The sequence below is a fragment of the Zea mays genome, chromosome 1 (assembly GCF_902167145.1).
Source record: "Zea mays cultivar B73 chromosome 1, Zm-B73-REFERENCE-NAM-5.0, whole genome shotgun sequence".
NCBI lineage: Eukaryota > Viridiplantae > Streptophyta > Magnoliopsida > Poales > Poaceae > Zea > Zea mays.
The window spans coordinates 131,027,960-131,045,884 of record NC_050096.1 but is presented as its reverse complement, the minus strand read 5'-3'; positions in this window follow the sequence as shown (position 1 = coordinate 131,045,884).

Here is a 17,925-nt window from a genome sequence, read left to right as displayed (position 1 = left end):
TCACAAAAAGCTTTGAATGTTTCAGCATCAAACTGAGTTCTAATATCAACCATAATGGCCATCGGCACACCGAAGCGACAAACAATATTTTGCCAGAAAAACTTTTGGACCATGGCCGAAGTGATTATAGCTAGAGGTTTAGCTTCAATCCACTTTGAAAAATATTCCACCACTACTATAACATATTTTAAATTTCCTTGAGCTAGTGGAAGTGGGCCTAATAAATCTAGACCCCACCTTTGCAATGGCCAGGTGGGCTGGATTAGTTGAGTTAGAGACGAAGGTTGTTTTTGGTCTCTGGCACACTTCTTGCAGTTTTCGCATTTTTGAACTAAATCTGTTGCATCCGAAGCTGCCTTCGGCCAATAAAATCCTTGTCTAAAAACTTTTCTAAGTAAAGGCCTGGACCCAATTTGAGCTCCGCACAGTCCTGTATGTATCTCCTTCATTAGCTCATGACCTTCGGTTCTAGACAAACATTTCAGCAATGGAGAGCAAACTCCTTGTTTATACAATTCTCCCTCTATGATTACATAGGGCCTTGTTCTAGCTTCCATTCTTTTGTTATAAGCTTCATCATCCGAAATACAATTGCCTTGCAGGAAAGATACAATCTCAGTCCTCCAGTCTTCACTGTGCACTGGTGAGATTGTGAGCACTGCTCGCTCCATGAGCTCGACTGAAGGTGTCTTTATTGTTTCAAAAAATACTTCCGAAGGTAATGGGAGCCCCTATGCTGCTGACTTGGCTAATAGGTCTGCATGTTCATTTTCTCCTCTTGGGATATTCTTTACAGAGAAGCCTTCAAAAGAGGCTTCCATTCTTCGGACTGTGTCCAAATACTTCTCGAGCTTCGAATCTCTTGCTCTGCTGCTTTTGTCAATGTGGCCTATAATAACTTGTGAGTCAGATTTGAGGATTTCCCTTCTTATTCCCATTGCCTTAAGCTTTCGAAGCCCTAAGAGAAGGGCTTCATACTCTGCAATGTTATTGTACAGTTGAACTCTAGCCTTGCTGCGTAGTAGGTTCTGATCTTAGAGGGTGAAATCAGAATGCTAGCTGCTCCCGCGCTGAAGGTTCCCCATGACCCATCACAAAACATTATCCAAGTTTTATCATCTTTTATTCTTTCTTCGTCCTGAGCCCCTGGCGTCCAATCAGCAATGAAGTCTGCTAATGCCTGTGCTTGAATTGAAGATCTATGAACATAATCTATGGTGAATTCATTCAGCTCTACATCCCATTTCCCAACTCTTCCATGTGGCTTCTCTATTCCTTATTATGTCCTTGAGAGGTGTCACACCCGTTTCTGGTGGCAGAGGCGGGTGCATCGCATATGTGTGCCAGGATCTATTTCCACACATATGTTGACATCACAAGTGTAATATATCAAAAGAACAATGCATAAAAGCGTAAATAACGATTATGTTAACATATTACACTTAGAACAGACATAATGTATTAACCTTTATTCATCAAAGTACAACGAAACATGGACATCCATCCACAGGAAGACGACCGGGGGTATCACTAGACTAGCATCCATGGAGCTCAGCATCATAACTTCATCTGCAACTTCTGATCAAAATTTAAGCAAGGGTGAGCTCACTTATGGTCGGAGCTCAGCAACTGGGGGAAAAATTAATGAAAGTTTAACAAGGTGAGGCTCAGGTTGAGCAGTAAGCATTTTAGTTGGTCAACATTTTATTAACAATACTTGTCTTACTAATAAGTGTGAATCCCAAGTATTCCCATTAAACAAAGGTATAAGAGTATATCAATAACACTTAAGTGAAACCACATAAGCAAACCATTGGCAGATCATCAGATATCGATTTATTTCCATCTTCAATTCAATTATCATGTGAGGAGTCCAGGCTACTCATAACCCTGAGCACGGCTGATATATCAGTTTTACACTCTGCAGAGGTGGCACATCTTTACCCATGAGTCACGATTCCCTTCTAGCCCGGGTTAGCTAGACCATATTCACTTCCAAGGTGAATGGCTAGGGTCTCACTATGAGGCTTTTCCCTAGAGTCCTCATTATGCAAATGCTGGAAATGGTCAAACTGCATAAAGCACACCTAACGTAAACAAGTTATAGTCCAAACTGCAGGGTAAAGCTTTAGGAACTATGCCCGTATCCAATCTGCTTGAGCCAGAAATATAAGCGCTTGCCAGATGCCCCCGTTCTGGTCGACCATGACGAGCACCCAACATAAGACTTCCCTAGTTATTTAACCAAGGGCATCCCATACCACCCTCATGATAGCACTGTTTTCCCGGGTGGTCACTCCATGTTCTAATTAAATCATATGATCTTTCTTAATCGTCGGATTAGCAACAATAATGTAAACTTACCATTTGGATCATTAATATCACAAACCGGAGTGACTGCATAAAGTTAAGTTGTAGCAATAGCATAGCTACGAAGGTAAAGTATAATACCCAAGTTTGATCAAGTAATATGGTAGAAAAGGTTAGGTGTATCCGAATAGGTAACCCGTCAAATTATGCATATATATCCAAGAATAAACTTTATTAAATGTATTGTTTGGGATCAAATAGAGTATGCTGAGGGAGAAGTCCACTTGCCTTGCTTATTGAAAACTTGAGGTTCTTCCACGGATAGGAATAGATCTTGATTCTTAACTACTAGATCAACCACTGAATATCACACAAATAAACAAGAAGAAACAAACACCACTCAATAACATACAACATTCACCACATGTAAAGCTAAAAGAAAGCCAAATGAAAAGAGCGTCCGCTTTTCAAAAACATCGCAAGCAATGGTTATAATAAAAAGGTATTCTTTTAAAAAATGTGTGATCTATATTTTATAAAACAAGACATGAACTTAAAAATATCTTAATTAAAATACGCAAATATTAGGTGTTGGTCACTTGTTCTCAAATGCTATGAGTTAAGAACAAGGCAACACAAATGTTAATGGTCAAAGACCTTCATCCTTCGAAGCATTATCTCCCTTTGGATATAATGATCTTCAGACGAAGGTCGTGAAGGACATGCCTTCATCATTTCAATATGTAAGAATATAAACAGGGACATATGAAACATAGAAAAAGAATAAATAATTATATCAAGTCATCATATTATTCATATTATCAATATATAATCATGAACAAACATTAATGATATCAAATTACATTTGTACCTTCGGCTTGACAGAAGGTAAAAGTCTGAGAGTGACGTGCGAGCGATCACAAGTCAGCGTGAACAGTACGGTGTTACTATTCATCTATTTATAGGCACAGGACGCAGCCTGGGTAAAATTACATTCATGTCCCTGACATTTACTATTAGCTAGAAGGTAATCTGTCGAGGACTGAACAGTCTTTTCCTTTTAAGTCGGTTTCATCCCTCATCGTCGTTCTTGCATTGAGCCGAAGCTTCGCCAGCCATAGCTTCAGAACTGGTTCATCCTTCTTCCAGATCACACCTTTCATACTATGTTCACCTTCATCTTAAAGCCGAAGCCATCTGTGACAGTATATTATACTAGAAAATATGTTAGTCGTGTTTTTGAGGACCTTCGGAAGACGAAGGCCCCCAACAGTAGCCCCTCGCAGTATTAGTTTGTTCTTGTATCTAACAAATTCAGACTGCGACGTGAACGAAGGCCTTTAGTCGAAGGTCCGAAAAAACACCTTCTGTTGGGGTAACACAGAAAATGTCAAGTATTAAAGTCCTTCGTCCTTCGAAGCATTATTTCCCTTGAGAGATAATGATTTTCGGACGAAAGTTATGAAGGACATACCTTCGTCGATACAACATATAAACAACGAAAGAGACATATGAAATACAAAGGATAACATAAACAGTTATGTATTACCATCAATTCATTTCTATTTTATTATTATGGAAAAATAGAAATGATAACAAGTTACAAAGGTAGCTTCAGCTTGAAAGAGGGTAAAAGTACAAACGTGACGCAAAAGCAAATGCCAAATCAGCATGAACAGTACGGAACACTTTTCATCTATTTATAGGCACGGGACGCAGCCCATGTAAAATTACACCCATGCCCTTTACATTTGCTAATAACTCTATAGTATTCCATCAAGGTCTAAATGGCATTTTCCTCTTTAAGTCGGTTTCCTTTTCCGTTATCATGCCGAAGCTCCTCTGCGCATAGCTTCGGCTATGCGCCATCCTTCGTATTCTTTATGCTTCTTCACACTGTGGTTTTGACATAAGTTCGAAGGTACCTGTTTATGTATCATACTCCAGAAACATTGTTAAATCATGTTTTTGAGGACCTTCGGAAGCCGAAGGCCCCCAACAGTAGCCCCTCACAATATTAATTTGTTAGAATGATAAATTTAAATTGCAATATGGACGAAGGCCTTAAGCCGAAGGTCTGAAAAAACACCTTCCCTTTGCTAGAATAGAAATCAGTCAATGACAAGCGGGGCCCTCCCACTTGCAACGCGCTAGACGTATAAATAAGAGCACACCACGAGCACAATTGGCACGCCTTCTTGCCATCTTCTCTTGCTTTCCCAATTTTTAGCTCTTGCGCACCAACACTTGCTTGGTTCTTAAATTTTCTAAGCTTCAGCCTTGAGAGCAGTTTTTAGCATTTCTGAAGATGTCTGAAGATAAAAAAGCTGTTGCTGAAATGAAGCTGAGCCTTTATGAGGAGAAGAATCTTGGCTTTCTTGAGTCAATAGCAAAGACGAATACGGAGAAGATTACTAGGGAGATTTTAGAAGGTTTATCTGAAGAAACTGGTGATAGTGACAGTTATGATGTAGAAAGTGGCGGAGAAGACTCCGAAGATCGACCCTGGCGACCAAGCCATGCAGTTTTTGGAAAATCAACTATTAAACAGAGCCATCTTGACAATATGAGGGGGAGATATTTTCGGGATATGTCTATTGTGAGAGCTGACATCGGAGATAAGACTTGTCCTACTCCCGAAGAAAATGAAGTCGTGATCATCCGAAGCTTCTTCAAGGCTGGGCTTCGGTTCCCTCTATGCCGTTTTGTGGTTGAGGTTTTGAAGATATTCCAGATTTTTCTTCACCAGATTACTCCCGAAGCCATTATAAGAATGGGAGTCTTCGTCTGGGCTGTGAGGAGCCAGGGCTTGGAGCCAAATGCAAAAAGCTTTTGCAGTATGCACGAACTATTATATGAGACGAAACCCTGGGACAAAGAGCAATATCATAACAATTTTGGCTGCTATAGCTTCGTTGCTTGCTCTGGCTCGAGCTGCCCCGTGCCAACCTTCCGGAAAAGATGGCCTGGGGACTGGACGAAGGAATGGTTTTACGTGAAAAATGATTTAAAGGCACGAGAAAATATTAAAGATATTATCATGCGTCCTATCTGGCAGCGATTCGGCCTTCGGAAACCGAAGGTGGAAATTGATGAAGCAGCCGAAGAGTGCCAAAAGGCCTTCGGCATAGTCTGCTCTTTCATCGGGATGAGGGATTTAGTCCAGGAGCACATAGCCTTCAGAGTGTGGCTGCTTGTAGAACAATGGGAAATGCCGAAGGAGACTATCAGCAAGTCTGACGAAGGTGAGCTAGTTAGGTTGAAATACACCTTCAGATATGAAGGTAAGTTTATTGAGCCAGATGATGATTGGCTGAAATGCATCGAAGCTACAAGCGACAAACTGCTTGGACCATATTCAAGGGCAGAAGATAACGCATTATCTGCGGCCTTCGGAGGCCGGAAGAAGAAGAGGCTGAATACAGTTTTCGATGCTATTGGGTTTATGTACCCCGATTACCGCTACCCGCTGAAAGGGCAAAAGAGAAAAAGTGCAACTTCTGGGAAAGGTGATGCTTCAGTTGCTCTAAGTGAGCCCGCGCCAAAGAAGAAAAAGGTGAAGGTCCTTACTCACCGACCGCGCTTCATCGAACCGGCCACAGTGCCTGAATTTGGTGGCGAGACCTCTACGGCTACTGAAGCCAAAGGACTTGCTCTTACATAGAAGAATGAAGAGCCAGCTGCATCGCCGAAGGCACCGTTGGCCAAATTGAGTGAGTCGAAGGTCGATAATGTTAAAGAGACATAGGTCGAGAGAACAAAGATATCAGAAGTTACAAGTCCTTTGGCAGAAGTGATAGTGCCGAAGGCACAAAAAGATCTTACAGCTACCCCAAAAAGGAAAAGGATGGTCCACGTACTAGATGTACTGGAGGAAATAAAGACTACAAGCTCTACTCCAAGAAAAACAGCCGAAGTTTCAAAAACGCGAATTGAAACAAAACAAGCTGGAGCCGAAGCTGCAAAAAGTCATGCCGAGTCCGAAGCTGGGCCCTCAGAGCCCGCCAGGAAGAAGTCCCTGGAAGAAGAAGCTTCAGAATAGACTCTGTCAGAAAAAACTGCCACTACTACTCCCGAAGCATCTTCCGAAATTGTCGATTATATTGTACGACATGCTTCGGGAAAAAGATTGTCTGAAAAAGAAAAGCGAGAAGCTCAATTTTATGCCCAAAAATTGAAATATCCAAAGGGGGCATTGATTTTTAATGGCAGCGGAGAAGAAGATTTCTTGTATTGTCTCCCAGACAGTAAGGAAATTTCTGTCTGCCGGGAGATGGGTAAGAGCTTCGGATTCCCGACGCTTTAAGATGGACTTTCGGTGCTATCGAAAGATGAACTGGCGGACAACTTAGCATATAATAGCCTAAAGGTATGAATTTTTTTATGTATTTTTTTGGTATATTAAAAAATTGAGATTTATTTTATTTGCTTATACTTAATTTCATACTTCTTTCGCAGGGCCTCATTCTTAGCAACGCCCTCAGGGCACAAAAAAGTGCCGAAGATGAAGGGTGTACTATAGCTTTGAACAACCTTTGTTCCGAAGTAATTGAACTAAGGAATGAAGGTCTTGAAAAAGATAAGATTTTAAACTCATTGTTAAACAAAATAAAAGAAGACGAAGCTACTGCCAAAGCCCAAGCTGAAGCCCAGAGAAGCGAAATTGAGGATCTCCGGAAACAACTGGCAGATGCAAAATTAAAATGTGCAATTGCCGAAGCTGACTGGGACGCCAGTAACTATTGAAACTTTTTTTGGGAGAAGACAGTTGTAGAACTTCGGTCTTCAAAAGAGAAATGCTACGAGAAATCCATAGAATGTGTGCAAAAAATAAAATGTAGCTTCACTAATGTTGGCGCATTCTCTAGCGAGGACAACTTCGTAAGGGGCGATCCTGAAGGCCCAATTGATTGGATCAGCAACGAAGCTAAAGCCTTTGAAGAAGTTTTGAGTGGTCGCGGGGATGTCTGCACCTTCTCAGGTGCCAGGGGAATCGTGGCTATTTTGGAGAAATCAGGCTGTGATCACGTGAAAGCTTTGGCTCAAATCGAAGCTACCTTATCTATTGAAGATACAAAAGACCCCTCGACCGAAGCAAGTTTAGTTGGCGGGAAATTCTTTATAGACATCTGGGAGAATGGCGGCCGAGAGATGGCGCACGAGATAATAAAAAAGAGTGAAAAAGATTCTCATGATGCAAAAGAAGCGACGAAAGCAGCTGAGAAAGCCGCGGATCTTGAAAGGCGGATAGGTATTGCTTAATAACTTTTAACTTTATGTTTTATTTTTGTGACTTCGGACTTATTTATGTTTTCTATCGTAGCTGAGCTATCTCCTTCCCCATAGCCCTTTGAGCCAACGGCCGACCCAGAAGCAAAGAAAGAAGAAGAAATCACTAAAATGGCCGAAGCTATTTTGGATGAAGCCATTTCTCGACTGTTAAACGAAGCTGCGGAAGCAGTTTTAAAAGAAGAATAGCTGTTATTGTAAAAACATTTGGAATGTAATATTTGCTGAACAAAGTGTGTAATATTTTTATAATTTCGAATGTAATATATAAGCTGCTCGTAACTCAATTCTTTACGATGCATGAAACTTTACGTACATACCGTTTTTGAGCCTTCGGCGAAAAACACCTTCCCTTCTTTTCATGCTTCGTGAAGAATATCCATATTTCATAAAAACATCCAATCTCTGTAAAAACATTATGCTTCATAAGCAATAGATCTCTTTTTCATATTAGAGTTGACGAAGTTGTACTTCTTCAAAAATTATTTTGTGCCTTGGCACTGCTGCTTCGAAACAATCTCGAAGATCAACATTGTATCCCCTTCTTGTGTTATTGATGCAATATGATGTTATGCTATGCAAAATGATGTGATGATGTTATGCTATACAAAATGATATTTGTGCCGAAGATACACACACATTCCCAAAGTAGAGCATACAATCTTTTTGCCGTTTATTTTTTGGCTTCACCGCTTATTTTTCGGTGTATCAGCGCTGACTTTTTGCTGTAAGCCTCCCTTAGGAGCTTCTTCGCCTTTTACTTCGGCGGTATTCGCGTTGACTTTTCGCGCTTCGCCTTATACTTCGGCGGAATCAACGTTTATTTCTCGCTGTAAGCTCTGCATTCCCTTTGGAACGACTTTTGAGCAGAAAACTTACGTTGCGCTCCCTTAGGAACGACTTTTTGTAACTTCGACAAACTTACGCTGTGTTTCGTAGAACGACTTTTTTTGTAGCTTCGGAGATACTTTCTGTAGCCACAAGTTCTTAAGAACGAGTTTTCATGCTTCAGCAACTTTTTGGATTCCGTAAGTCTGTGGAGAAGATATATTTTCACTATGGCAAAAACAAAGTTGTTGCAAGAAATTGAAAACAATAGGAAAAACTTAGGCTTTCAATGATTGTTCTTTATTAAAAAGAAAAAATAATAACTAATGCAAGAACTATTTCAGAAGTAGGATATCTTTTAGTAGATGTGCTTCGACTCTGGCACAGTACTGTTGACTGTGCGAGCTTCGGACTCCTCTCTGAAGTCTCGTTGCTGATGAGTGTGCAGGCTCCCTTCTAGCTGCTGGCCTCGTTGTATTGGTGGTGGAGGTGGAAGCTGTTGCCAAGATGCATGAGGTTGGCTTGCCGAAGCAACAGAAGCTGCAGGATGGTTACCCACATACTCTGGAATGTACGGTGAGTGGTACGAAGCAGTATGCACAACTTGCTTTGGCTGGCTCTGTTGGGCTGCAGCTTCTGCTATCTCTTTCTGTTTCTGGATGATGACATGGAACATCGTGGTAGTATGGCCCTTGTCCTCACCGCAGAATAGGCAATAAATTTTCCTGGGCTAATCCCCAGACCTTCCTCCGAAGCCCCTAGCTCCTCTGCCCCTTGGAGCTGGGGGCCGAGGATAACTCTGTTGCTGCCCCGTAGCCTAGGAAGAATATTGCAGCCTCTATTGCTGACTTCCCCTGTCGTCATTCTGAGTGGAATGAATTGATCTGACATGCCTAGGGTGGGCTCTCCCTCCGAAGCCCATGGTCATTTCGGAGAACCTGTAAGCTTCCTCCCTTCTCTGTCGAAAGTCATTATCAGCGCGGATGTATTCATCCATCTTCTGAAGCAGTTTCTCCAGGGTCTGAGGGGGCTTCCTGGCGAAGTATTGGGCTGTAGGTCTTGGCCGAAGCCCCTTAATCATGGCCTCGATGACCATTTCATTGGGCACCGTTGGCGCCTGTGCCCTCAATCGTAAGAACCTTCGGACATACGCCTGAAGGTATTCTTCGTGATCCTGGGTGCACTGGAACAAAGCCTGAGCAGTGACCGGCTTCGTCTGAAACCCTTGGAAACTGGTGATAAGCAAGTCCTTCAGCTTTTGCCATGATGTGATTGTTCCTAGCCGAAGAGAAGAGTACCAGGTTTGTGCAACATTTTTGACTGCCATGACGAAGGATTTCGCCATGACTGCAGTATTGCCACCATATGAAGATATGGTTGCTTCGTAGCTCATCAGAAATTGCTTCGGATCTGAGTGTCCGTCATACATGGGGAGATGAGGTGGTTTATAAGATGGGGGTCAAGGTGTAGCCTGCAGTTCTGCTGACAGAGGAGAAGCATCATCAAAGGCAAAATTTCCATGATGGAAATCCTCATACCAGTCATCCTCGTTGACGAAGCCCTCTTGATGAAGCTCTCTGTGTTGCGGCCTTCGGTTTTGCTCATCTTGAGCAAAATGACGAACTTCTTCAGAGGCTTTGTCTATCTGCCTTTGTAGGTCAGCTAGCCGAGCCATCTTTTCCTTCTTCCTTTGCACTTGTTGATGAAGCATCTCCATATTCCTGATCTCTTGGTCCAATTCATCCTCCTGAGGTGTAGGACTGGTGGCCTTTCTCTTTTGGCTTCGGGCCTCCCGAAGAGAAAGGGTCTCCTGGTTCAGATCCAGCGGCTGTAGAGCTGCAGCCCCTGTTGCTGAAGCTTTCTTCTGCGGCATGACGAAGGTCGATGCTTGCCGAAGGTGGTCGAAAAGGGTTCACCGGAGGTGGGCGCCAATGTTGGGGACTTGTTCTCAAATGCTATGAGTTAAGAACAAGGTAACATAGAAAATGTCAAGCATTAAAGTCCTTCGTCCTTCGAAGCATTATTTCCCTTGAGAGATAATGATTTTCGGACGAAAGTTATGAAGGACATACCTTCGTCGATACAACATATAAACAACGAAAGAGACATATGAAATACAAAGGATAACATAAACAATTATGTATTACCATCAATTCATTTCTATTTTATTATTATGGAAAAATAGAAATGATAACAAGTTACAAAGGTACCTTCAGCTTGAAAGAGGGTAAAAGTACAAACGTGACACAAAAGCAAATGCCAAATCAGCGTGAACAGTACGGGAACACTGTTCATCTATTTATAGGCATGGGACGTAGCCCATGTAAAATTACACCCATGCCCTTTACATTTGCTAATAACTCTATAGTATTCCATCAAGGTCTAAATGGCCTTTTCCTCTTTAAGTCGGTTTCCTTTTTCGTTATCATGCCGAAGCTCCTCTGCGCATAGCTTCGGCTATGCGCCATCCTTCGTATTCTTTATGCTTCTTCACACTGTGGTTTTGACATAAGTCCGAAGGTACCTGTTTATGTATCATACTCCAGAAACATTGTTAAATCATGTTTTTAAGGACCTTCGAAAGCCGAAGGCCCCCAACACCTTCCCTTCGCTAGAATAGTGAAAGTCAATGAAAAATGGGACCCACCAAGTTGCAATGCACTAGGCATATAAATAGAAGCCCACAATGACAACATCTGTTGCGCCATTTCAATTGCTTATGTTGTTTTCTCATATTTTAATTTTCTTGCTATCAGCTCTTGCTTGATTTGCGATCTTCGTGATATACACAAGTGCTTGTTGAATGTCTGAAGAGAAGAAGATGTCTGAGGAGAAGAAGGTTGTGGATCCTGCTCTTGCTGGGTTTAATGAAGCTATGGAAAAAACAAACATAGAGAAGATTACAAACGAAATAATGGCTGATTTGTTTGATAATTCTGACGATAGTGATGACTATGATGTGGAAAGTGAGAATGAAAATGTCGAAGATCGGCCATGGCGGCCAAGTCATACTATCTTCGGAAAGTCGTCCATAAAACAGAGTCAGATTGATGCCATGAAGGGGAGGTATTTTCGTGATATGTCTATTGTGAGAGTTGGAGGGGACAGTGCCTCCCCTGCTCCCAAAGAAAATGAGGTTGTTGTCTACAGAAGCTTTATGAAGGCGGGGCTTCGGTTTCCATTAAGCAAATTTTTGGTTGAAGTTTTGAAGACATTTGAGATCTTTCTTCATCAAATTACTCCCGAAGTTATAATCAGAATGGGTATTTTTGTTTGGGCCGTGAGAAGCCAAGGGCTGGAACCGAGGGCGAAGTATATCTGCAACATGCACGAACTACTGTACAAGACGAAGGCCACTGGAAAAGAGCAGTATCACAACAACTTCGGTTGTTATGGCTTCATTCCTCGTTCTGATGTAAGCTACCCAGTTCCAACATTTCGAAAAAGGTGGCCCGGAGCCTGGATGGAGGAATGGTTTTATGTTAAGAATAATTTGATTGAAAGGGAGAACATAAAGGGGATTATCCAACGTCCTATATGGTCTCGCTTCGGCCTCCGAAGGCATGCTACTGCGCTTGGGAATGATACCGAAGCATGCCAGAAGGCCTTCAATAATGTTTGTGCCTTCATTGGCACAAGAGATCTGGTTCAAGAGCACATAGCCTACAGGGTATGGCCACTTGTAGATAACTGGGAGATGCCGAAGGAAACTGCTGCTGGGTCCAGTCAAGGTGGTTTGGTTTACTTGAAATACACCTTCAGATACAGAGACCAGTTTGACGAAACAAATGACGACTGGCTGAAATGCGTTGAGGCGACTAGTGATGAGTTACTGGAGCGTATACAAGAGCCGAAGATGATGCCTTGACCTCAACCTTTGGAAGGCGAGGCAAGAAAAGGTTGAACAGAGTTTTTGACATTATTGGCTTTGTGTATCTGGACTACATTTACCCCTCGCGAAAACAGGGGAAGAAAAGGAAAGCTGTCGCCTCGACCATCTCTATTGTGCCGAAGGGCAAGAACATCAAGGTTTTGACCCATTGGCCAAGATACATTGAAACGGCCACAGTGCCGAAATTTGGTGAAGGAGCGGCTTCTGCTGCCGAAGCAGAACAAGCTGCTCCTGCCGTTCAGAGAGCCAAAGAATTGGCTTCAATACCGAAGGTTTCTGCAACCGAATCAGACGAAGTGCCGAAGCTGAAGAAAAAACGGCCGAGAAGCTAGACCGAGATGAAAAAGCAGGACCGTCGGAGGCAGGATTGTCGAAGGTGGCAAAAACTCCTGTAATAACTCCCAAGAGGAGGAGAATGGCAAGCGTGTTGGACGCTGTCATGGAGACGACAAGAGCTTTAACTCCTACCCCTGTGAAGAAGGTTGCTGAAGCGGCCACGACTCGTGCTGAAACCGAAGCTGGGCCCTCAGTGCCCGTGGAGGCAGAGCCTGCCTCAACTGAGCAAAAAGCTGAGCAAGAATTTCCAGATACGAACATGGCTCTAGAGAACGACGTGGCCGAAGCATCGTCCGAAGATATAGACTTTATTATTCGACATGCTTCGAGAAAAAAGCTATCTGAAGAAGAAATTGCAGAAGCCAAACACTATGCCCGGGAACTAAAATATCCAAAGGGGCCTTGGTGTACAATGGCACAGACGAAGATGACTTCCTATACTGTCTCCCCGACAACAAGGAAGTTTCCGTCTGCCGGGAAATGGCCAAAAATATGGGATTTCCGAAGCTTGAAGTTGGCCTTTCCGCCATGTCGAAGAATGACCTCGCGGACAACCTTGCATACAATAGTCTGAAGGTACAGAAGTTGTGAATTTAAAAACAAGGTCTATGAACTTAGAAATAAAGTCTTTTATTCTCATGCTAATCCTTTATCCTTTCTTCTTTTTTGCAGGGCTAAATTCTTAGCAACGCTTTGAGGGATCAGAAGAATGCTGAAGATGAAAGCTGCATGATAGCTCTCAGCAACCTTCGATCAGAAGTCATTAAGCTCAGAAATGAAGCCTTGGAGAAGGATAATATTCTTCTTTCGTTGGTGGATAAAATGAAGGAATGTGAAGCGAAATTTAACGCTCAATCCGAAGTTCATAAAGCCGAAGTTGAAGACCTTCGGAAAAAGCTTGCCGAAGCTAATGAAAATTTTGAAGTTGCAAAAGCTAGTCGAGAAATAAGTGAATGGTCGAACACTAGGCTGGAGAAAAATGTTGAGGAGCTTCGTGAATCCAGGGAGAGGTGCTTCGAGAAATCCTTGGATTGCATAAGAAAATTAAAAAACTAGCTTTGCCAGAGTGGGTGCTTATTCTTCCGAAGAGAATTTCATTCGAGGTGACCCGGAGGATGTTATTGATTGGATAAGCGGGGAAGTCGAAGCTTTTGAAGAGATCCTGTGCGATCGCGGGGACATCTGTGCTTTCACTGGCGCTCGAGGGATTGCGGCAATTCTGGAGAAGGCTGGTTGCAACCATGTTAGAGCTGCGGCCCAGACTGAAGCCGCCTTCTCCACAGACAACACAAGAGATCCTTCGACCGAAGGTGCTTTGGTAGGTGGAAAGTTTTACTCCGATGTTTGGGTGAACGGTGGCCGAGAATTGGCCAGCGAAATCATAAAGAAAAATGAAAAAGAAACCCATGATGCCCGAGAATAAGCTAGGCGAGCCGAAGAGGCTGCCGAGCGTGCAAGGCGTATAGGTATTGTTTTTGAATTTTAGCTTTAGTGTTTATTTTCTGGCTTCAAACTAACAGTTTGTCTATTATAGCTAAACTCTCACCACTGCCCGAGCCGTACAACCCCCTAGCTGATCCCATCATGAAAGAAGCGCTTGATGTAATGAGCGTTGCCAACTCCATCGTCGACGAAGTCGTCGATAGGCTGCTGAACGAAGCCGCCGAGAAAATCCTTAAGGAAGATTAGAATTTTATTATAATGATACGATATAACATTTGATGTATGGAACAATTAATCAGACATGTAAATTATTGTAATATATTTTGTTGCGATGGATGAAATTTACGCACATACCGTTTTTGAGCCTTCGGCGAAAAAACACCTTCCCTTCTTTTCATGCTTCGTAAAGAAAGAAGCCCTTTTTATGGCGTCTGTTGTGATAAAATTGTATTGGTCAAAGGTTTACTTCGTGCTTCGGCACATTTTCATTCAACAAATTTTCGCCGAAGATCTGCTTCGTACCCGATCTTTTTTGCTGTTGATGCGATATGATGTATGATGTAATGTTATGCAGAATGATGCGATGATATGATGCAATATGATGGTGATGCCGAACACACACACACACTAGAACACACAAGACTCTACATCCCCTTAGGGTCGTCTTTGGAGTCTTTAAGCTCTGCATCCCCTTAGGAACGACTTTGGAGCTTCTTCACCTTATATTTCGGTGGTATTTAAGCTCTGCATCCCCTTAGGAACGACTTTGGAGCTTCTTCACCTTCTATTTCAGTGGTATTTAATCTCTGCATCCCCTTAGGAATGACTTTGGAGCTTCTTCACCTTCTATTTCGGTGGTATTTTGGCTCTGCATTCCCTTAGGAACGACTTTTGAGCTTCGAAACTTACTCTGTGCTCCCTTAGGAACGACTTTGGTAGCTTCAAGACTTACTCTGCGCTCCCTTAGGAACGACTTTTTGTATCTTCGGAACTTACTCCGCTCCCTTAGGAACGACTTTTTACAGCTTCAGAAGTCTATTAGGAAGAAGCATTTTACTTAATGATACGGGATAATTATTACATGAAACCAAAATTTAGTCCTTTGTGACTTGTTTTTCGTACAAGAAAAATAATATGACAGAAAAGAAAGATACATCAAGGGTAGGATATTCTTTTAGTAGATGTGCTTGGATTCAGGTACAATGCTGTGAACTGTGCGAGCTTCGGACTCCTCCCGAAAATCACGCTGTTGTTGTTCGTGTTGGTGCCCTTCTGCCTGCTGGCTTCGGGTCTGAGTAGGTGGTAATGGTGGTGGTAATGGGAGCTAGGCCCAGGAAGCTTGAGAGTGACTTGCCGAAGCGACAGAAGTCGTAGGTTGTTGATTACCTACGTACTCTGGGACATAGGGAGAGTAGCATGAAGAAGTATGTAGGACCTGCTTCGGCTGATTCTGCCGCGCCTCAGCTTCGGCAATCTCCTTTTGCTTCTAAATTGTGACTTGACATGTTCTTGTGGTGTGACCCTTGTCTTCACCACATAATAAGCAATATAGCTGTCTGGGGTGATCCCTGTATCTTCCTCCGAAACTCCTGCCGCCTCTGCCCCTTGGGACTGGTGGCCTGAAAGAGCTTTGTTGCTGCCCTGAAGATTGGAAGCCATGTTGTGGCCTTTGAGGCTGGCTTCCTCTGTCATCACTTAGGTTGGAATTCTGAATCAACCTGACGTGCTTGGGGTGAATTCTTCCTCCGAAGCCCCTAGTCATCTCAGAAAACCTGTATGCTTCTTCCCTTCTTTGGCAGAAATCATTATCAGCCCAGATGTACTCATCCATCTTTTGAAGAAGCTTCTCTAGTGTTTGTGGGGGTTTCCTGACAAAATACTGAGTCGTAGGTCCTGGCCGAAGCCCCTTGATCACGGCCTCGATGACAATTTCATTGGGCACTATAGGCACTTTTGCTCTTAGACGCAGGAACCTTCGGACATACACCTGAAGGTATTCCTCATGGTCCTGTGTGCATTGAAACAAAGCTTAAGTAGTGACTGACTTCATCTGAAAGCCATGGAAGCTAGTGATTAGCATATCCTTGAGCTTCTGCCATGATGTGATTGTCCCTGGCCTGAGAGACGAATACCAAGTTTGAGCTACACTTTTGACTGCCATGATGAAGGATTTCGCCATGACTGCAGTATTACCCCCATATGAAGATATGGTTGCCTCATAGCTCATTAGGAACTGCTTCGAGTCTAAGTGACCATCATACATAGGAAGCTGAGGTGGCTTGTATGATGGGGGCCATGGGGTAGCCTGCAACTCTGCTGCTAGAGGAGAAGCATCATCAAAATAAATGTTACCATGATGGAAATCATCATACGATTCATCATCGTTGTACGAATTGTCTTGATGAAGCTCTTTGTGTTGAGGCCTTCGGTCTTGGTCATCTTGGGTGAGATGACGCATTTCCTCAGCAGGCTCATCAATCTTCCTCTGAAGATCGGCGAGACGAAGCATCTTTTCTTTCTTCTTCTGGACCTATTGATGAATGGCTTCAAGGTCCCTGATTTATTGGTCCAACTCCTCCTCTTGAGGTGTTGGACTGGTAGCCTTCCTTTTCTGGCTCCTAGCTTCGCGTAGTGTTTCTTGATTAACATCTAGTGGCTGCAATGCAGCCCCTGGCCCTGATGACTTCTTCGGCGGCATGACGAAGGTTGATGCTTGCCGAAGGTGGTCAAGTGAGTTCACCGGTGGTGGGCGCCAATGTTGGTCACTTGTTCTTAAATGTTATGAGTTAAGAACAAGGCAACCTAAATGTTGATGGTCAAAGACCTTCGTCCTTTGAAGCATTATCTCCCTTTGGATATAATGATCTTCAGATGAAGGTCATGCCTTCATCATTTCAATATGTAAGAATATAAACATGGACATATGAAACATAGAAAAAGAATGACTAATTATATCAAGTCATCAGATTATTCATATTATCATTATATAATCATGAACAAACATTAATGATATCAAATTACATTTGTACCTTCGGCTTGACAGAAGGTAAAAGTCCGAGAGTGACGTCTGAGCGATCACAAGTTAGAGTGAACAGTATGGTGTTACTGTTCATCTATTTATGGGCACAGGACGCAGCCTGGGTAGAATTACATTCATGTCCCTGACATTTACTATTAGCTAGAAGGTAATCTGTCGAGGACTGAACAGTCTTTTCCTTTTAAGTCCGTTTCATCCCTCATCATCGTTCTTGGATTGAGCCGAAGCTTCTCCAGCCATAGCTTCGGAACTAGTTCATCCTTCTTCCAAATCACACCTTTCATACTATGTTCACCTTCATCTTAAAGCCGAAGCCACCTGTGACAGTATATTATACTAGAAACTATGTTAGTCGTGTTTTTGAGGACCTTCAGAAGACGAAGGCCCCCCAACATTAGGTTCACCAATTTAATCTTTTATAAAACGTCATATGTGATATGTCTAAGATTAAGATGATAAAACACGTTATAACAATATTAAACCTTTTTAACCTTTTTAGAAAACATATATGTTATATATCTAAGGTTAATGGGCTACGAAACACGTTATTAATTTTAGAAGCATTATGGAACATATTATAAATCATTGTTAAACATTCACTTATGATAAACTAAGATATGAGTCTAAATAGGTTTTATATGAAAAGATCATTATTATTAAGCACCTATTTTATGAAAAGCTAGGTTATAGGCCTTTAAGTGGATTGTCGTGTAAACGAAATAAACCATTAATTGTCTTACTTTGATTAGGAAAATGCATAGCCTATTTTTAAGAAATACATTCAAAGTCA